General features: G+C 37.5%; 1 pseudogene; it reads right to left on the minus strand.

The window, feature by feature from the left end:
- Window positions 1–18,365: 18,365 nt before the first annotated feature.
- LOC138917957 (zinc finger protein 345-like) lies at window positions 18,366–22,642 on the minus strand (annotated as a pseudogene).
- Window positions 22,643–22,759: the final 117 nt, after the last annotated feature.

Genomic DNA, 22,759 nt, shown 5'->3' on the forward strand with positions numbered 1-22,759 from the left:
CAGGACTTCTGAGCCAGCTGAGGGTTGAGGATGCAGTAGGAGTTCTTCAAGTAGGCAATGGGGAAAGCGGAGGCATTCTAATCAAAGGGAACAGGATGATGTGTATGGGGTTGGATCAGGGTCATCTCTGGACTTTGCAGAGCAGGAAGCTATGCTTTTGGTTGGATTTGAAGGACACAAAAGACCCATCTGCATGAGGGTAACATTTGGAGACATGGCAGGAAGTGATAGGAAAAAGCCCTTAACATTTTCCCAAAATAGGTAATAATTTCTTTCTTGGCAACTGGGAATGTTTGAAAACATTGTCAAAACAACAGCCTCTTTTCTTCTTCCCTGGTAATCCTTTGGTAGCTATGCCTTCCTAATCCCACCTCTGTTTCTCTCTCTCCTCTCTCTACTTTCCCCCCACTTGTAGCTTTCCCCTTCCCAGTCTCAGAATCCCTGCAAGAGTCAATAGGAGGTCTCCCTGCATAGGTTAAGAGAAAGAAAAGCACCTGGAGCACAATATTTCAGGACCATGGACCACTGTCTTCCCACCCACCCACCTACATGTTAATCATGCCTGCCCTGCCCAGACCCATCAGACCCTATACACACCTGGAAATACAGCCTCAAATTTACTAAGCAAACAGGAAAAATGGACAAATCCAGAGGCACAGTATGAGATTTTAAAATGTACCTCTCAATAACTGGCAAAACAAACAGAAAATATTGGTCAAAGTATAAAAGATTGGAAGAATACAAAAACAAAGTTGGCCTAATGGATCTACAGTATATAGAATACTGCATTCAACAGTAACAAAATAGATATTCTTTTAAAGTATGGAATATTTACCCATATCGAGCATCCATTGTGCAGTCTCAACATATTTCAAAGGGCTGAAATCACATAGAGTATATTCTTTGACAACTGTTCAACTAAATTAGAAATCAGTAACAGAAGACAACTAGAAAATCCTCATGTGTTTGGAAATTAAGCAATATACTTTTAAATAATTAGTGGGTCAAAAAATATATCACAATATAAATTAGAAAATATTTTGATTTGAATAAAAATGAAGATAATAAAATTTGAAGATGCAGATAAAGTAGTGCATACTGGGAATCTTACAGCATACATTTATATATTAAAACATAAAAGAGTTAAAAACTAATGAGTTAAGCACTAGCACAAGCAGTCAAAAAAAGAAGAGCAATAACAAAGTGTATAAGGAAGAAAATAGTAAAGATGAGAGTCAATATTAATGAGACAGAAAATAAACAAACAACAAAGAGCATTAAAGCAAAAAGTTAATCCTTTGAAAAGACTAATAAAATTGTTAAATTTCTAATGATACCAATAAAGAAAGATGAAAAGTCACAAGTAACCTATGTCATAAATGAAAAGGATATCACTACAGATTATGCAATCATTAAAAAGAAAATGAGAGGATATTATGAATAACTTTGTGCCAGTAAATTTGAAATTTTAACAGGAAAAGGGACATTTTTGAGAAAAATACAACTTACCAAAATAAAAACAAGAGAAAAGGAAATCTGAAATAGTCCTATTAAATAGGCTGAATAATTGAAACTTTCCTACAAAGACGTCTCCAGGCCCAGATGCTCTCAATAAGGGTTCTACCAAATAAATATGCATCAAACAATGTCAATCTTACATAAAGTCTTCCAGAGAACAGAATAAAAAAGTATATGCCAACTCATTTTATGAGGCTATCACAACCTTGATAGCAAAACCTGATGAGGTCAGTATAAGAGAAAAATTTACAATCCAATTTCATTCACAAACATGGATGCCAAATCCTATATAAATACTAGTAAATCAAATATAGCAATATGTAAAAAAGAGGAAAGGAAGCTAATATATCATGACAAAAGTGAGTTTATTTCAGGCTTGCAAGATTGATTTAACATAGATCAATCAATTTAATTGGCCACATTAACACATTAAAAGGTAAAAATCATATGATCATCTCAATAGACTTATTTGATAAAACTCAACATTTTTCTATTTCTTAATTATATATAAGAAAAAAACTTACTAAAATTAGAAACAAAGGGTCTCCATCTTACAAAGACTATCTACAAAAATTTAGAGTAAAGATCATACTCAATAATGAAATTATTGAGATTGGGAATGAGGCAAGAATGCCCACTATCGGGGCCAGCCCTGTGGCCGGGTGGTTAAGTTCGCATGCCCCGCTGCAGGCGGCCCAGTGTTTCGTTGGTTTGAATCCTGGGTGCGGACATGGCACCGCTCATCAAGCCACACTGAGGCGGCATCCCACATGCCACAACTAGAAGGACCCACAACTAAGAATATACAACTGTGTACCAGGGGGCTTTGGGGAGAAAAAGGAAAAAAATTAAATCTTTAAAAAAAAAAAAAGAATGCCAACTATCATCACTGCTATTCAACATGGTACCAGAGGTTCTAGCTAGTGTAATAAGGCAAGGAAAAAAGTATGAGCATTTGAAAGACAGAAACAAAACTGTGATTACTTATAGATGATATAAATCAAAAGTAAGCAACACATAAATTATTAGAATTAGTAGTTTAGCAAGATGGATGGATATAAACTCAAAATAAAAATATCAATTATATTTCTACATAACTGACATTATCAAATTAAGTTGTTTAAGAGACACCTGTAATAGTTTTCTATCACTGCCATAACAAATTATCACAAACTCAGTGGTTTAAAAACAGCACAAATTTATTATCTGTAAGTCAGAAATCTGATACAGTTCTCATCCAGCTAAAATCAAAGTGTCGTCATGTCTGTATTCCTCTTTAGAGCCTCCAGAGAAGAATATATTTCCTCGTCTTTTCCAGCTTCTGGAGGCCTCCTGCATTCCTCAGCTTATAGTCCCCTTCCTCCATCTTCAAAGCCAATGACATTGTATCTCTTTGATCCTTCTTCCACAGTCACATCTCACTCTGACCACAGCCAAAGGTTCTCCACTTTTAAGGTCTTATGTGATTAGACTGGGCCCACATGGATCATCCAGGATAACTTCCCCATCTCCAGGTCCTTAGCTTAGTCACATCTGCAGAGCCTCTTTTGCTGTGTAACATATATAAGGTAACATGGTCACAGATTCTGGGGATTAAGGTGTGGACATATTTCAGGGGCCATTATTCTGCCTACCACATCATCATTTATAAGACCACCAAAAATGTCAAGTATCTAGTAATAAATCCATCAAAAGTTCTTCAAGATGCTACACAATTAAGATGCTATAATTTATAAAATTATAAAATGTTATTGAGAAAGAGTGACATTGTGCAAAATGGTGGTGTAGGGAGCTCTAGGGGTTGGTTTCTCCACTGAAGTAGCCATTGGAAAGAGCAATTGGAATCAATTGATTTGGAACTCTTAAACATCATCAGACACCTATGACAACCAGGGTGGTGCTCGATAAAGGGAGAGATTGCTATTTTTCAGTCATTGGTGACTGCAGATAATGGGACAGAAACGTCAGTGACCACACACGACAAGAAATACACATTTTGCAAAAGCAGTTTGGAAAAGTCACAAACAAGATGACTGCAGCCCTCAACAAGCAAAAATTAACAATTTGACTATTAGGAGAATCAGATTTCCAGAGTTACCATTCTGGAGTTAATACTCAGAATGTCTACTTCTCAACAAAAAAAAATTACAAAGCATGCAAAGAAACAGGAAAATATGGTGCATTCTCAGGACAAAAAGAACTTGACAGAAACTATCACTGAGAAATCACAGACATTGGAATAACTAGTCAAAGATATCAAACCAATTCTTTTAAATATACTCAATAACCTAAAGAAACTATGGAGAAAAAACAAAGGAAATCAGGAAAATGATGCATAAACAAAATGAGAATATAAACAAAGAGAAAAAGGAACCAAACAGAAATTCTGAAGCTGAAATACACAATAACTGAAGTGAAAAATTTGCTAGAGGGGTTCAACAGACAATTTAAGCAGGCAGAAAAAAGGATCAAAGAACTTGAAGATAAGGCAATTGAAATTACCCAGTCTGAGGAACAGAAAGAAAAAAGAATAAAGAAAAATAGAGCCCGAGGGATCCTTGGGGTACCATCAAGTGTACCAAATATGCATCACAAGAGTCCCAGAAGGAGGAGAGAGAAAGAGGCAGAAAAAAACATTTGAAGAAATAATTGCTGAAAACTTCCCAAATCTGATGAAAGACATGGTTATACATATCCAAGAATCTCAAGGAACTCTAAGCAGGAGAAAGTCAATGAGATCTATGGTCAAATACATTATAGTCAAATTGTTGAAACCCAAACTCAAAGAGAGAATTTTGGAAGCAGAAAGACAAAAGTGACTCATCACACACAAGAGATCCTCAATAAAGTTAACAACTGATTTCTCATCAGAAATAATGGAGGCCAAAAGGCAGTGGGATGATATGTTTAAAGTCCCAAAAGAAAAAAAAATCTCTCAACTAAGAATTCTGTATCTGGCAAAACTATCCTTCAAGAATGAAGGAGAAATTAAGACGTTTCCAGATAAACAAACAGTGAGGGAGGTTGTTACCAGTAGACCTGCCCTACAAGAAATGCTAAGTGGAGTCTACAGGCTGAAATGAAAGGACGCTATACTGTAACTCAAAGCCACAGAAGAAATAAAGACCACTGGTAGATAACTACATAAGTAAATATGAAAGCCAGTATTATTGTACTTTTGTAATTCTTGTTTCCTATATATTTAAAAGGAAAATACATAAAACAATAATTATAACTTTATGTTAATGGACACAATATATAAAGATGTAATCTGTGACAACAACAACATAAAGGGGGAAAGATGGAGCAGTATAGGAGCGGAACTCTTGCATACTATTGAAACTGAGTTGGTATTATCCAAACTAGGTTGTTAGAAGTTTAAGATGTTAACTGTAACCCAGAAGGTAACCATTAGGAGAATAACTAAAATATATATATAAGAAAGGAGAGAAGGGAATCAAAATGGTATATGGCAAAAAATCAACTTAATATAAAAAAAAAGGCAGTAATGGGGGAATTGAGAAACAACAAAATATATGACATATAGAAAACAAATAGCTAAATAGCAGAAGTAATCCTTCCTTACTGGTAATTGCTTGAAGTGTAAATGGGTTGACCTTTCCTATTAAAAGGCAGATATTGGAAGAATGTGTTAAAAAAAATGATCTAGCTCCATGCTGTCTCTTGTAGAGAGACTTTAGATCTAAAGACATGTATAGGTTGAAAATAAAATGAGATAAAAAGACATTCCACGCAGTACTAACCAAAAGAGAGCTAGAGTGGCTATATTATTGCCAGACAAAAGAGACTTTAAGTCAAAAAAAGACTACAAGAGACAAAGAAGGACATTAAATATTGATAAAAGGTTCAATCCATCACGAAGATATAACAAGTATAAACATATACATCCATCACAACACTGTCCCCAAATATATAAAGCAAAAATTGACAGAATTGAAGAGAGATATAGAGGGTTCTACAATAACAGTTGAGTACTTCACTATCCCACTTTTAATAATGGATAGAACAACCAGACAGAAGATCAATAAGGAAATAGAGGACATGAACAGGAGAAATAAATTAGACCTACCTGACATGGACAGAACACTCCACCTAACAACAGATGAATATATATTCTTCTCAAGTACACATGGAACACTGTCTGGTATAGACCATATGTTAGGGCACAAAACAAGTCTTAATAAATTGAAAAAGACTGAAATCATACAAAGAATCTTTTCTGATCACAATAGAATGAAACTAGAAATCAAAAACAGAAGGAAAACTGGAAAATTCACAAATATGTGAAAATTAAACAATACACAGTTAAACAATAAATGGGCCAAAGAAGAAATCACAAGGAAAATTAGAAAATATCTTGAGACAAATGAAAATGAAAACACAGCACACCAAAACTTATGGGATATAGCAAAAGCCTGGGAAAAAAGAGACTCAAATTTCTAAAATCAAAAAAACAAAGTAGGAACATTAAAAAACAATACAGTTAAAAAATGGGCATCAGACTTGAGACAATTCTCCAAAGAAAATATACAAATGGCCAATAAACACATAAATTGATACTCAGTGTTTTTAGTCATTAGGGAAATGTAAAGCAAAACCACTATGAGGTATCACCTCACACCTACCAGGATGGCCATTACCAAAAAGTGGGAAATAAATGCTGGCCAGGATGTGGGGAAATCAGAATCCTTTTACATTGCTGGTGGGGATGTAAAACAGTGCAGCTGCTGTGGAAAACAGTTTGGCAGTTCCTCAAAAAGTTAAACGTAGAAATTACCATACGACATAGCAAATCTACTCCTAGGAATATACTCCAAAGAACTGAAAACAGGGATTCAAAAGTATAGTTGTATGCCAAGGTTCATAGCAGTCTTATTCACAACAGCTAAAAGGTAGAAACAACCCAACTGGCTATCAACAAACAATGGATGGATATATAAAATGTGGCATATATATGCAAAGGAATATTATTCAGCCATAAAAAAGAATGAAATTCTGATATATAACTACAACACGGATGAAACTTGAAAGCATTATGCTAAGTGAAATAAGCCAAGTATAAAAGGACCAGTTTTGCATTGTATGTATTCCACTTATGTGAGCTATTTAGAATGGGCAGATTCACAGAGACGCAAAGTGGAATATAGGTTACCAGGGATCGGGAAGAGGAGGAAATGGGGAGTTATTGCTTAATGGGTACAAAGCTTCTGTTTGGGGTAGTGTAACAGTTTTGGAAATAGATAGTGGTGATGGTTACATAATATTGTGAATTTTACTCAGTGCCACGGAATTGTACACTTAAAAATAGTTAAAATGGTAAATTCAATGTTATATGTATTTTACAATAAAAACTTTTTTAATTTAAGAAAAATTTATATTAGATAAATGCAAATTAAAACCCTAATGAGATACCACTACACACCCACTGAATTGTCTAAAATTAACAAAGCTGGTAATACTAAGTTTTGGAAAGGATGTGGAACAACACAAATGCTTATAAACTGCTGGTATGAGTGTAAATGGAAATAAAAAAGAATAAAATACACCTGATAACACAGCATGAATGAACCCTAAAAACATAATGTTGAGCAGGGAAAAAAGCCCACAAGATAAATATTGTATGATTTTATTTGTGTAAAATTTTAAAAGAGGCAAACTAAACTAAGATGTTTTGATAAACACACTTGTATAACATACAAAGAAAATCAAAGAAGTGATTTTCATGAAAATTAGGACCATTTGGAGAGAGGGAAAGGGTTATAATTAGGAAGGGGCAGGCAGAGGGCTGGAAAAATTCTTTTTCTTACCTGGGGACTATGTATTATGCACTTTTATTTCCCCCCAAAAAAGAGTTTATCAACTTTTTTTTAAAGAAGCAATCCTAGTGTACTTAGTTTGGCAGTCAAGGTACTTTACGATAAAGACCCAACTTGCCCTGCCAACCTTATTTCATAAGTTTTAGTCAGCTTCTGCACTATTTCCTTTGGCTTTGAAAATGCTTTCCTCTGGTTTACACATGCCCTAGCCATTTTTTTGAGGCTCGGTTCCAATGCCATTTTTGTAATGACACCATGCTTGAGCCCCTGTAGAAGAAAACCATGTATGGGCTATCTTGAGAATTTCTAGACAACCTCTTTTCATTCTACGTATCTCACCCATATAGATCAACCAAATTAATGGTGGACAACTTAAAATGGAAAAGAGGGGCCACCCAGTGGTGTAGTGTTTAGGTTTGCACACTCTGCTTCAGCAGCATGGGGTTCGTGAGTTTGCATCCCAGGCGCAGACCTACAAGCCGCTCATCAAGCCATGCTGTGGCAGCATCCCACATATAAAATAGAGGAAGATTGGCACAGATGTTAGCTCAGGGCCAATCTTCCTCACAAAAATAAAGAAATAAAAAATAAAAAGGAAAAGAGTGATGAGGACTTGGACAAAACTTAAAAATATAAATGGCTTCTATTGCCTAGCCTCCCTCTCACCCTGCTTCCAAGTTGGAAGGCTCTGTACAGCCCAGAAACGTTTCTCCTAGGGATGGATGTGGCTTTCGGCAGATTGGCTTTTCTTGGACTGTAGCTGGGTTTTCAGGTCTGCATTCCTCCCATCCGAGAGAGAGAGAGGCAGGAGAAAGACTAGGTTTCACCCTGCCATCCTAACAGGAAGGGTGTAACCACAGCTGTAGGTGCCCTAATTTACAACTAGGACTCATATTCTATACTGCTCCCTCCCACAGTTCCACCAGAGTAGAATCAGCTTCTCACCAGCCCCTTTCATCCAAAGGCTGTTATCGTGCCTCATATTTAACTTGTTTTCCCTAAAATCTGACCAAAGGAAGTCATATTTATCAATCAGAACAATGTCTCAACCAGGTTGTATTGATGGTTCAAAATTGTTTTTGAATCATGTTATATTTTGAGTAAAATACATACTTCCTGAATCCTGAGCACTAGTATAGATTGGGAGTCTAGTCTGTCAAGAGAAAAAAACCCGGGATCCACCATCTTGGTGTCAGACTCCCTGGGTTCAAATCCCCCAACAGCTCATAATCTGCATGACCTTAGACAAGCTATTCAAACTCTCTTTGTCTCAGTTAGTACATCTGTTTTATTAAAAACTCCAGGGTCAGGCATGTGCTTATTAGCCATTCTTATATCTTTTTTGGTGAAATGTCTACTCAAATCTTTTGCCAATTTTTAAATTGGTTGTTTATCTTCTTATTGAGTCTTAAGATTTCTTTACATATTGAGGACACAAAGTACTTTATCAGATGTATGATTTACAGATATTGTCTTCCAGTCTGTGGCTTGTCTGTTCATTATTCTAAATACTGTCTTTTGATTAAATGCTATTTATGTTTTCTCTTGTGGATCGTGCTTTCAGTGTCATATCTAAGAACTCTTTGCCTGACCCAAAGCCACACAGATTTTTCCCAATGTTTTCTTCAAAATGTTTTATCATTTAACTCTTACATCTAGATCTATGATCCATTTTGAGTTAATTTTTGTGTATGATGTAACGTTGGGTCTAAATTCATCTTTTGTATGTGGATATCCTTGTATCCCAGCACCATTTGCTGCAAAGACTATCCATTTCCCCATTGAAATACTTTGATTTGTTAAAAATCAATTCACCATAGGGGCTGGCCTGGTGGCACAGCAGTTAAGTGTGCATGTTCCACTTCGGTGGCCTGGGGTTCACTGGTTTGGATTCCGGATGTGGACATGGCACCACTTGGCAAGCCATGCTGTGGTAGGCGTCCCACATATAAAGCAGAGGAAGATGGGCACTGATGTTAGCTCAGGGTCAGTCTTCCTCAGCAAAAAGAGGAGGATCGGCAGCAGATGTTAGCTCAGGGCTAATCTTCCTCAAAAAAAATAAAATCAATTCACCATAAATCTAAGATCAATTCTCTCCCAGTGATCTATGTATCTATCCTTATGCCAATACCACTTGATTGCTTTATAGTACATTTTGAAGTCAGGAGGTCCGCCAAATTTGTTCTTCTTTTTCAAAATTGTTTTGTCTATTCTGGGTCATTTGCTTTTCCATATAAATTTTGGGATCACATTGTCAATTTCTGCAAAAAAGCCAACTAGCATTTTTACAAGGATTGTGTAATCTACAGAGAACTTGGGGAAAATAGCCATCTTAACAATACTGAGTCTTCTGATACATGAATACCTTTAATCTCTCTCAGAAATGTTGTGCAGTTTTCAGTGTACAAGTCTTGTACTTCCTTTGTTAAATTTATCCCTAAGTATTTCAATCTTTTTGATGCTAATGTAAATGGAATTTTTTCTTTTGTTTTCAGATTGTTCATTGCTAATATAGAGAAATAAAATGGATTTTTACATATTGATCTCTTATCCTGTGACTTTGGTAAACTCATTTATTAGTTAAAATAGTTGTGGCTTTTTTGTGTGTGGATTCCTTTCTTCATACAGGATCATATAGCTGTGAATCAAGAGTTTTACTACTCCTTTCCAGCATGGATGCCTTTTTTTCCCTTGCCTGATAGCATTGGCTATAACTCCAGGATAATATTGAATAGAAGTGGCAAGAGCAGACATCCTTGTCTTGTTCTGACACGTAGGGAGAAAGCATTGAGCCTTTCACCATTAAGTATGATGTTGGCTGTAGGCTTTTGATAGATATCATTTATCAGGTTGAGGAAATTCCCTTCTATTCCTCGTTTGTTGCAAGTTCTTATTAGGAATACATCTCGGATTTTTGTCAAATAATTTTTCTGCATCTATAGAGAGGACAATGTGGCTATTGTCCTTTATCCCATTAATATAGTGTATTACATGGATTTTTGGATGTTAAACCAATCTTGCATTCCTCAGATAAATCCCATTTGGTCATGGAGCATAAACCTTTATATATGTTGCTGGGTTTGTTTTCCTAATATTTTGCTGAGAATTTTTGTATCTATATTCATGAGGAATATTGGTATGTAGTTTTTCTTTTCATGTGATGCCTTTGTCTGACTTTATTAGTAGGGTAATACTGCTCACATAGAATAAAGAGGTAAGTATTCCCTCATCCTCTTTTTTCTACTAGAGTTTGTATTGGTATTATTTCCTCTTTAAATATTTGGGTAGAATTCACTAGTAAGCCATCTGGGCCTGAGCCTTTGTTTGTGGGAAGACTTTTAAATTATTAACTTAATTTACCTGTTATAAAACTATTCAGATTTCCTATTTCTTTTTTTTTTTTTTTAAAGACTGGCACCTGAGCTAACATCTGTTGCCAATCTTTCTTCTTCTTCTTCTTCTTCTTCTTCTTCTTCTTCTTCTTCTTCTTCTTCTTCTTCTTCTTCTTCTTCTTCTTCTTCTTCTTCTTCTTCTTCTTCTCCTCCTCCTCCTCCTCCCCCTCCCCCTCCCCCTCCTCCTCCTCCTCCTCCTCCTCCTCCTCCTCCTCCTCCTCCTCCTCCTCCTCCTCCTCCTCCTCCTCCTCCTCCTCCTCCTCCTCCTCCTCCTCCTCCTCCTCCTCCTCCTCCTCCTCCTCCTCCTCCTCCTCCTCCTCCTCCTTCTCCTTCTCCTTCTCCTCCACTTCTCCCCAAAGCCCCCCAGTACATAGTTGTATATTCTAGTTGTAGGTCTTTCTGGCTCTGCTATGTGGGATGCCACCTCAGCATGGCTTGATGAGTGGTGCCATGTCTGCACTCAGGATCCAAACCGGTGAAACCCTGGGCTGCCAAAGCTGAGTGCACAAACTTAACCACTTGGCCACGGGGCCAGCCTCTCCTATTTCTTCTTGACTCAGTTTTGGTAATTTCTCCCTCTCTCCAATTTTTTCCATTTCACCCAATTTGTTTCATTTGTTGGCATAAAATTGTTCATAGTATTCCCTTACAATGCTTTTAATTTCTGTAAGATCAGTAGTGATGTCTCCTACTTCATTCATGATTTTGCTAATTTGTGTCTTCTTTTTTTCTCAGTCTGGCTAAAGTTTTGTCAATTTTATCATCTTTTCAAATAACCAAGTTTTGGTTTCATTGATTTTATTGTTTTTCTATTTCATTGATTTCTATTCTCATCTTTATTCTTTCCATCTTTCTGCTTCTTTGGACTTAGTTTTATCCCCTTCTCCTAGTTTCTTAATGTGGAAACCTAAGTTATTAATTTGACATCTTTATGACATTTAAAGTCATACGTTTTCATCTAAACACTGCTTTAGTTGCATTCTATAAGCTTTGATATGTTGTTTTTGTTCTTGAGTGCAAATATTTTTATTTCCTTTGTGATTTCTCCTTTGACAAATGAGTTATTTAGAACTGTGCTGTTTATTTTCCAAATATTTGTGAATTTCTGAAAGTTAATTCTGTTGTTGATTCCTAATTTAATTCCATTGTAGTCAGAGAACATATTTTGTATGACTCAATCATTTTACACTTATATTCACGACTAGTGTAGTTCTATAGTCCAGCCTAAGACTTTCCTGGAGAATGTTCTATGTGCATTCAAAAAGAATATGCATTCTGCTGTTATTAAGTGGAGTGTTCTAGAAGTGTCTGTTAGGTCAAGGTTTTCAATATCCTTGAAGTCTTCCACATCCTTGCTGATTTTCTGTCTAGTTGTTCTATCCAATATTGACATTAGAGTATTGAAATCTTCAACTAATATTGTTGAATTACCTTTCTCCCCTTCAATTCTGAATATTTCTCCATGAACAGGATCCAATAATCCATCATGAATTTCACCTGACATTGATAAAATTCCTTATCAGTTTTGCTTCATCTATTCTTGGGCTCTTGTTAGGTACATATATGTTTATAATTGCTAAAGCTTCCTACCAAATTGGCCTTTTAATCATTATAAAATGTCCCTCATTGTCTCTATTAACATGTTTTGCCTTAAGTCTATTTTGTCTGATATTAATATAGCCACTCCAGCTCTCTCGTGGTTATTGTTTTTATCTTTTGCCATCCTTTTACTTTCAACCTATTTGTTTTTTAATCTAAAGCATGACACTTGTAAACAACATATAGTTGGATCTTTCCTTTAATCTGGGCTGTCAATCTCTGCCTCTTTATTGGAGTGTTTAATCTATTTATATTCAAAATAATTATAGATATGGTTGTTTTTACAAATGCCATTTTGGTACTTGCTTGCTAGGTCTCATATCTTTTTTATTTTTCTGCTTATTTACTGTCTTCTTATAGATGTTTTCTAGTGCACCAATAATTCCTTTGAATTTTTCACTTTGTTGTTGTTTTCTTAGTGGTTGTTCTGGGAATTAAAATATACATCCCAATTTAAAACTGTGGGGGCCTAGGGACCTACCTGGTGGTGCAGCGATTAAGTTTGCACGTTCCACTTTGGCAGCCCAGAGTTCGCTGGTTCAGATCCTGGGTGTAGACCTACACACTGCTTGTCAAGCCATGCTGTGGCAGGCATCCCACATATAAAGTAGAGGAAGTTGGGCACAGATGTTAGCTCAGGGCCAGTCTTCCTCAGCAAAAAAGAGGAGGATTGGCAGCAGATGTTAGCTCAAGGCTAACCTTCCTCAAAAAAAAAAAAAATTAAAAATAAATAAATAAATAAAACAAAACCCCCCAAAAAGCTATGAGGGCTGGCTCCATGGCCTAGTGTTTAAGTTCAGTGCACTCCACTTCAGTGGCCCGGGTTGTGTTCGGGGCATGTACCTACACCACTCATTGGTGGCCATGCTGAGGTGGCAACCAACACAGAAAATAGAGGATGAATGGCACAAATGTTAGCTCAGGGCGAATCTTCCTCAATAATCAATCAATCAATCAATGTACTTCAGATTAATACTAACTTAACTCCAGTAAACATCAAATATTTTACTCTAAGGTTGCTCCATTCCCATATTATATACTACAAACTCAAATATACAATTTTATAATTATTGTCTTCGTGACTGTCTTTTAAATCAGTTAAGAAGATAGAGAAAAATATATACTTAAACAGTCACTTATATTTACTTACATAATTCCCCTTATTGGTGGTCTTTATTTCTTCACGTGTATTTGTGTTACCATCTAGTGTCATTTCCTTTCAGCCTGAAAGTCTTCCTTTAGTGTTTCTTATCAAACCAGTCTGTTAGCAATGATTCCCTCGTCTTTATCTGAGAATATTTTTATTTTGCCTTCATTTTAAAATGATAGTTTCTCTGGATACACAATTCTTTTTGATAGGTAATGATTTTTTTATTGAGTTCATAAGAGTTTACATCATTGTGAAATTTCAGTTGTATATTATTTCTTGTCTGTCACCACATAAGTGCTCCCATTCACCCCCTGTGCCCACCCCACACCCTCCTTCCCTTGGTAACCACTGAACTGTTTTCTTTGTCCATGTGTTTGTTTATATTCCACATATGAGAAAAATCATATGGCGTTTGTCTTTCTCAGTCTGGCTTATTTCACTAAGCATAATTCCCTCCAGGTCCATCCATATTGGTGCAAATGAAATGATTTTGTCTTTCTTTATGGTTGACTAGTATTCTATCGTATATATAATATACCACATCTTCTTTATCCAGTCATTGGTTGATGGGCACTTGGATTGTTTCCATGTCCTGGCTATTGTGAAGAGTGCTGCAATGAACATAGGGGTACATATGTTACTTTGGATTATTGATTTCAAGTTGTTTGGGTAGATACCCAGTAGTGGGATAGCTGGATCATATGTTAGTTCTATTTTTAGTTTTTTGAGGAATCTCCATACTGTTTTCCATAGTGGCTGCACGAGTTTGCATTCCCATCAGCAGTGTATGAGTATTCCCTTCACTCCACATCCTCTCCAACATTTGTTATTTTTAGTCTTAGTGATTATAGCCATTTTAACTAGTGTAAGGTGGCATCTTAGTGTAGTTTTAATTTTGCATTTCCCTGCTGATTAGTGATGTTCAACATCTTTTCATGTGTTTATTGTCCATCTGTGTGGATACACAATTTTTGATTGACAGTTCTTTTTCTTTCAGTACTTTGAATATGTCATTCCACTGCCTTTGGCCTCCATTGTTTCTGATGAGAAGTCAACTGTCATCTTACTGTGCTTCCTTATACATGATGAGTCTTTTTTCTTTTGATGTTTTCAAGATTTTCTCTTTGTTTTAGCTTTCACCAGTTAAACCAAGATGTGTCTAGGTGGGGAGCTTTCTTTTTTGTGTTTATCAAGCTCAGAGTTTGTAGAGCTTCATGAATGCATAAGGTTTTTTAAAAATCAAATTTGGGAAAGTTTCAGCCATTATTTCTTCAAGTATTTTTTTTCTGCCTTCTCTCTCTTCTTCTGGTATTCCCATTATGTATACTTTGGTATGCCTGATAGTGTCCCACAAGTCTCGAGACTCTGTTCATTTTTCTTTATTCTTTTTTCTATTCTTGATATTGGATCATCTCTACTGATCTACCTTCAAGTTCACTAATACTTCTGCCAGCTCAGATTTTCTGTGGAGCCCCTCTAATGAGTTTTTCATTTCAGTTACTGCACTTTCAATTCCAGAATTTCTGTTTGGTTCTTTTCATAATTTCTATCTATTTATTGATATTCCCTATTTAGTGAATCATTGTCATACTTTAATTTTTTAAATATGATTTACTTAAGGTCTTTGAGCTGCTTATAATAGATCCTGTGGTGTCTTTGTCTGCTAAATCCAACATCTGGAGCCCCTCAGAAACAGTTTTTAATGACTTCTTTTTCTCCCTCATGTAGTCACACTTTCCTGTTCTGTTTTGCATGTTTCATAACTATTTATTGAAAACTTGACATTTAAAATAATACATTCTAGTAATTCTGGATTCTGATCTTTTCACACACACGCCAGGTTATTGTGTTGGGATTTTTTTGTTTGGTGACTTGCCTCGACTTATTCTATAGTCGGTCTCCCCTTCAGTGTGCATTTGCTGATGTCTATGCTCAGTTTTTGGTTTTTCTCAATTCTTCTATTTTTAAGACTAGCTTCCTAGAGATTACCCCTGGTTCAACATAGTTTGGTGATCAGCCAGTGGTTAGTCAGAAGTTGTACTTAAACACCTTGACCCAGTAAGGTTTCCACCTTTTGCTAATAGATCTGTGTTTGAGTTTTGAAATGTATTCCAATTTCAGGCAGTTTACAAGTCTGTCCTGGCTTTTACTTCCTGTATGCTTAAGGTCTCACATATAGTCAGAGATAAATGGATAGCTGAGCCCCTCTCAGGTCTCTCTTGGGTGTGCGCACAGTCTTGCATAAGTTCATGGCATTCCAGACACTGTGGATAAAAAGTTTAACCTTACTCAAAGCTTTATTAAGCTTATTAAGGCCCACTATGGCTGTCTTGTTCCCTGGAACTCCCTGCTACATTTCTTGCGGGTCTATTGCCTGCCCCAACCAGTATCACAACTTCCAGCTAGCTGCAATGTTGGCCTGTCTAGATTGTTTGCTATTGTTCCCAAACTATCCCATTATTGTTCTCAACAGCCCAGGGCATGCACTTTCCCATGCTCCTCCCCAGCAGCAGGAAGCTCTTCAGTCAGTCCTCATGGCTTGCTCCATAGAATTACCAGCCATAGAGCTGGACTTGGGGAGTGGGAATAGCCCCAAGCTAAAACACCACCAACTCCCACTGTTCTTACCGAGGTTTGATAGGTTTTCTTGAATAAACATTTGTCAATTTGATGTCTTCCTTAGTCAATTTCTAGCATCCCGAAGTAACCAATAACATTTTTTCAGTTTTGTTTTTATGGGAGGGTGTTTGCTAAGGTCCTCACTTATCTATTCCAGAAGTCTTGCCCTTCATTTTTATTCATTTTTCATTGGTCAAAACAAGTCTCATGGCCAAGCCTGACTTCAAAGGAGTGGGAATGAGAATAAGTGAATCTTTGGTGAACAATCACACAATATAGTGTACAAGGTTCTCTTGACCCCTCATTGCCCATCTGAGTGGTCCTCCCCTCAGACATTAAGCTCTAGGACTAGTTGATACAGTCAACATTTCAATTCAGAGATCCGTCAGAATTCAGTAACTGAGAGGCAACCTGTAGGTTTCGCCTGCATTGAGTGATACCCATCCACCAGGTACTGACTTTATCAGTTTTCTCCTTGACTCAGAAGCCCTGTAATCTGGCCATGTTATGTATACTTTCCTTCCTTGTCTTATTCCTACAAGTCAGAGAGAAGATCTTTGGCTTTATCTAATAGAGCTTCTATCACTACTGGACTTTTGCAACAGATACCGACATTCTCATTTTCTCCCTCCAGTAACTCAGCATGCCCTACCTAGCTCCTCCAAACCCAGGGACATTAGTAAAATCTTGCTCATACCTCCTCCACTTGCTGCCAAAATGACAATGACAAAAAAATTTTCTCAGAAAAGGTTTTGAGTCATCCCTCAGGACGCTACTTCAATCCAGATCCAACTATATCAGCCTGAAGAAAACTCCCCAAGAGTTGAGTCAATAAGATAGCAGGTTGAGATGAGATTTGTTCTCTTCTCTTTTTATTCTTTTCAGGTTAGGTTCAGGTCACAAGGAAGGAGAGTTAGAGAGTTGGATGTTGGTGTTCAAGTCACCACCTTAAGTTAAAATATTTTGAATGATATTTAAAATATAAAATTTAAACAAAATTTTAACTGGTCCTACCACATCCAATTGGCTGCAACTTTGGGGATGCCGTCAAGTTTAGAAGGACCTAACTCACTTTCTAGCAATGTTAACGAGATAGGCTCTGTCAGTTCCCACTGAGCTACAAAACTCAGTAAAAAAGTAAACTTCCATTTTTATTATAATTGCACAGACTTTTCTATCTCAATCTACCTGGAGCAAAGACTTTATTAAAGTCCAATCCAGTAACATGGTCCTGTCAAGACAGTGTTTCAGGTATTATCTCAATAACTCTCCAGCTCAGAGTCTCCATTTCAGGGCTTCTCCTCTCTTCCAGTTGCTGGTCGGGCAGTTGGTTCTCTTGGCATGGATGGCCTCCAATGCTGAGTCTATCATGGGGTGGCACACTAGATACAGGTGCCCAATTAGGTCTGAGCAGCCTCTTGGATTAGGAAATCCAAATGAGGCATAGCCACTTGTCCTCACTAAACAGTCTACCCTGACATCTCTACTGATGGATTCCTCTTGCCAAAGGGAAGTCTTTAGGTCTGCCAAACCACTTTGGGCTCCCATTTCAATAGCCTACTTCATGCCTACTGGGAACACCCATGCCAAACTCTACTCAACAGAAACACTAAGTCATGGCTGAGTCATGGCAGGGAAAGGAGATGGTCTTTCCTGCCACTCTGCCCCACATCCTGGTAACAGCATAGAAGGTACCTGTTGATTTTGATGCTCATGATTAGCAAACTTCAGAGATGAGAAACAGAAGTACCTCACAGGATTCTCTTGCCTCCAACCCCACTTCTTCCCTGAATCACTCAGGGAATGGTAGAGGTAGTAGGGATCATTTTCTCAAAACCCTCTATATAAACTTACTTCTGTTTGGAAGAGGTGAGAAACTAGTTTTTCTGAGTCACAAATTTTCCCCAATTATTTTGGCATCACAACTGGCAAGCTGTTCTTTAATCTTCATAATTGTGAGTCAGGAACTTTGTGTTCTGTTCACAGTGGAGGTCTATATCCACAGTAATCAAACACCTCAACTCCTGGTTTCACCAAGAAGTGAGTTGAAGGAGAAGTCAGCCAGTGGGATAGGGAGAAAGGGAGCTTTGCAATAATAGTTCACAGTCATCCTGTTACACAATCTTCCCTCTCACTTTTTAAATGTTAAGATGCGATGGCTTCCATATAATCATGAAAAATACATGTGGAAAAAGAATGGGTGCACTCAAGATTAGCATTTTTAAAAAATCTACGTGATGGTTACACGGTATTTATTATTATCCTTTATTTTTCAAATATGATATATTTTAAACATTCAGAAACATACACAGACTTTTGAAACAAATATAATTGAAACAGACTCAATGAAAGGAAATCAGAACTTAGTCTCCAAAAAATCAATAACGAATAGTGTGACATACTGCTGGGGAGGAAAAAAAGATTTGATGATTAATTGATTAATGGAGCACAACAGAAAGCCTGGAAATCAAACCTATTATATGTTAGAATTTAAACATACAATTATGGGGCCATCGTAAATCAATGGGACTAAGAATATTTATCTGCTGAAATGGGAGTAACTTTAGGCATTTCAAAATAAACTCTAGCGGGTTAGGTGCTTTTAAATTGAACTACAGTTTTTAAATATAGCATAAAGCAGACATGAGTAAGTATCACTTCTCTGGAGGTCGACACAATGAGTGTTTATATACTGCATTAAAATCTCAAATTCTTAAGCAAAACATTAAAAACTCAGTGGATTAAAAGGCACATGATACAAAAGACAAATTTTTCACATAGGATTTACAATTAGCAAACTAACATAGAAAAACATTCAACTTTAATAATTATAGTAAAGAAATATAAATAGAAGCAAACAAGTAGTATTTTATACCAATTAAATTAAAAATATCTTTTAAGTTATAATATCTACTGCTGATAAGATTGAAATCAAATACTGTATCATACATTTCTGGTAGCAAAGTAAATCAGTACAATCTTTTAAGAAGGCAATATGGCAGCATGCTTTTAAAACATAAAAATGATTATACCCTGGGGTTTGGTTAATCTCAATCCTAGGAATTTATTCCAAGGAAATGATTCAAAATAAGGGGGGAAAACTATATTTATGGCATTGTTGACAGTAACATCATTTACAAGAGCTCAAAAATAGAAATTTTCTAATGCCCATCAATGAACTTCAATAAAAATGAAATACCACCTACTGGATGGATGCTAGAGGGGAAAAAATGATTGAGACTTAGTCTCTACCCCAAAAAACTTCACAACTTGATGAGGGAAATTAAAGAAGGGTACATCCACTCAGTGACAAACAGTAATTATGCAGACTATACAGAACTGGGAAAGAGGGAAAATGCTTAAGACAAGAAAAATGGAAGAAAGGCAAAGCCATAACATTTTATCTGTTATGGTTCAATTATATATACACGTATGGACAAGGGATAACAATGAACACAGAGAAATAAAAATGGGGATCTACTGGGGCAGTGGAATTGGGAGGTACATTTTTCTTTAAATTTTACTTAAAATAGTCATAATTTATTTGTACAAGAGTGAGATAACTTTTTCATTGTCCTGTGATAATATTCAATACATAAACAAACTGAATTACGTAGGCTACTTAGTACCAGTCTCATAATCAAATGAAACTGAGATACTAGTGTGTTGCTTAAAATTAATTCAATTTTTAGCAAGTCCAAGTGGTTATCAACTCCTCGGCACATTTGACTCTCTCAACAGTTGGTTCTGCTATATACACAATCAGATCCTCCCAAATACATTCATTTACGTACCATCTGTTTCCAACCAACACGGTTCTCTCTAACCTTCTTTCGCATCCCCAGGCTGTGCTCAAGGCTGCAGCTGCTTTCCCCAACCCCTCTCTTACTCCCATTATTTTCTGTAAGTGTCTGATTCCTCACCAGAAAGCCCCTGGAGCAAGATCTGCAGCTGCTACCAGTCCTGAGTGTGGGAAGGTAGACAGAGGCTGTGACTGGCCCTTCCACAGGCTTCATTTGTGGGAGCCGGATTGTGGGAGGTGTTTCAGTGGTGCAGGGCGGGTAGGGAAGAGACACTTGGGATGCCTGACTTCAAAGATCCTGGCTTGGGACACAAAGTCCAAACAGGGGTAGATGAATAAAGGAAGTGGGGCAACCATGATCACATGTGTGAGTCCTGGAGTCACACTCCCTGGGTTTGAATTCTGACCTCTCAATAAACCCCAATGTATTCATCTGAAAGATGGTGACAATAATAACCCCTTACCCCTCAGACCTATTATAGGATTGAAATAAAGCATGTAAAGTCCATAACATAGCGCATGGTCCATGGTAAGTGCTCAATTAATGGTAGTGGAACTATGGTTATTTCTATTATTGTTAAGAAGAGGACTTCCTGGACAGCCCTGTTCTCCATAAAAGATGTGCTGCTCACATAAAGGAGGCATCAAAACATCTTATGGGTCTCAGTAGGAAAGGGCAGGCCATGCCAGCACTTTGTTCTGGACATCCTCCATACCTGCCCTCCCACCTCCCCTTTGCCTGTTATGCACTATACTCCACAAGGATACTCAAGGCTGCCAATGGCAGGCAGAGTTGTTGATGCCACCTACTTACAAAGAGAGAGAGACAGATAGATGGAAACTAGACAGCAAATAATCCTTTGGACCCAGAAAATACGTACCATATGGAAAAATAACAAATTGACTTTTTGTTTAATAGACCAGTCTTCTGTGAAATGGCAAATGAGTCCAGTGGCTAATACCCAGTTGTACAGGGCAGTCCTGATGAAATCACCCCTTGAAGAAGCACAGCCAAGGAATAGTTCCCACTTACTACTAGTTTATAGCCTCCTACAAGGTCCGTTTCTTACAGCAATATCGTCAGTTTCTGTAAAAATCTCTCCCTTCCTGGGCTGAGTGAAATTGCTCATTTCTACCATTCCTGTATTGACATTCAAATGGTCATGCTACACATTCACTTACAATGGAAATATATCCAAATTTCCTGACTTTTTTCATCTAGTCAGGGGACTCCTGTCCTTGAGAAGTGACAAGTTGGCTACAACAGTTAAAAATAAAAATCTGAGTCTACTACAGGAGGAAAAAACCCCCAGCATATAACTGAGTAGCAAGTATAATGTGGTCATCTAGAAAAGGTAACAATTCAAGGTGGAGGAGGGTGTATGTAAGACGGTGCAAAAGGCAGTATCAAAGTTGCAAACTTCAAAGGGCCTATTTAAGTCCAGGAAAGATCAAAGAAAAGGGGAGAGAAGAGGGGAGGGCATCTGAGGGAGATGAAAGAGCAACCGCTGTGAGGTAGGAAGTGAGAGAGTGTGTGATGCAGAGAGCAGGGAGAAAGTACTGGCTGGAGCAGAGGGAGCCCTCTGGGGAGAGGTGAGGTGAAGGGCAGGATTGGTGTGGCCAGGCCAAGTAGGGAGGGAGCCGAATAACCTGCACTTGGGAGATACATGAACCAACAATTTCATTTAAAAGTTTGTTCCCTGAGTGAATACTCTGATGGTGAACAAACTTGCATTCTGAATAAAGATTTTCCCACAATCCTTACGTTCTCAGTGTCCTTCTCTATCATGGAGTCTCTGGTGCTGCTCCAATCTTGAGCTTTCTTGGAAATCTGTCTTGCAAGAGTGGATTTGCTGACGTTGATTTAAATTGCCTTTCTGCCTGAAGGCCTTCCACATTCTTTATACTGATAGGCTTTCTTCCCAGAGTGAATTTTCTGATGCTGGACAAGGTTTGAGTTCCGAGTGAAGCTTTTCCCACACTCTACATCGGTAGGGTCTCTCTCCAGTATGTAGCAATTGGTGGTGAATGAGCTGTGAGTTCACACGGAAAGCTTTGCCACACTTCTTACATAAATACGGTTTCTCACCTGTATGAATTCTCTGATGCCGAAAAAAGGTATTTTTCTCACCAAAGGTCTTAGCACAGTCCTTGCATTTAAACGGTCTCTCCCCACCATATGCACTCTCCGATGATGAAACTGTGGATTTGAAAACAAAGGTTTTGCTACACTCCTTACACTCATGGAGCCTCTCCCCAGTGTGGATTCGTTGGTGTTTAGTGCAGTGGGAGCTGGCCCTAAAAGCCTTGCCACACTCTTTGCATGTGTAAGGTGGCTCCACAGTGTGGATCCTTCAGTGACGTATAAAACTGGAGTTGAAGCTAAAGGCTTTACCACACTCCTTACACTGATAGGGCTTCTCTCCAGTGTGAATTCATCAGTGGGCTGTGTAATGGGAGTTGCCCCCGAATGTCTTGCCACACTCCTTGCACACATAGGGTTGCTTTCCACTGTGGATCCTTTGGTGATGAACAAAAGTGGAACTAAAAGGCTAAAGACTGACACACTCCCTATGTTGATATGGCCTTTCTCCAGTGTGGTTTCTCCGATGCTGGAAAAAGTCTGAATTATGACTGCAATGTTTGTCCCACACATCAGATTTACAGGAAATCTGTACACCTGGAACTTGCAGATGTGTTTCACGCTGAGAACACACACTAACATTTTTTTCTGATTTCTTTTGTGGATGGCTTCTGTTTGCTATAGCAAGTTTCTCATTATTAACTATCTCCTTCACAGAATTTCTCTCACTTTTATTCATTCTATGCCTTACGCAATCTC

The sequence above is a fragment of the Equus caballus genome, chromosome 16 (genome assembly GCF_041296265.1).
Source record: "Equus caballus isolate H_3958 breed thoroughbred chromosome 16, TB-T2T, whole genome shotgun sequence".
In the NCBI taxonomy this organism is placed as follows: Eukaryota; Metazoa; Chordata; class Mammalia; order Perissodactyla; family Equidae; genus Equus; species Equus caballus.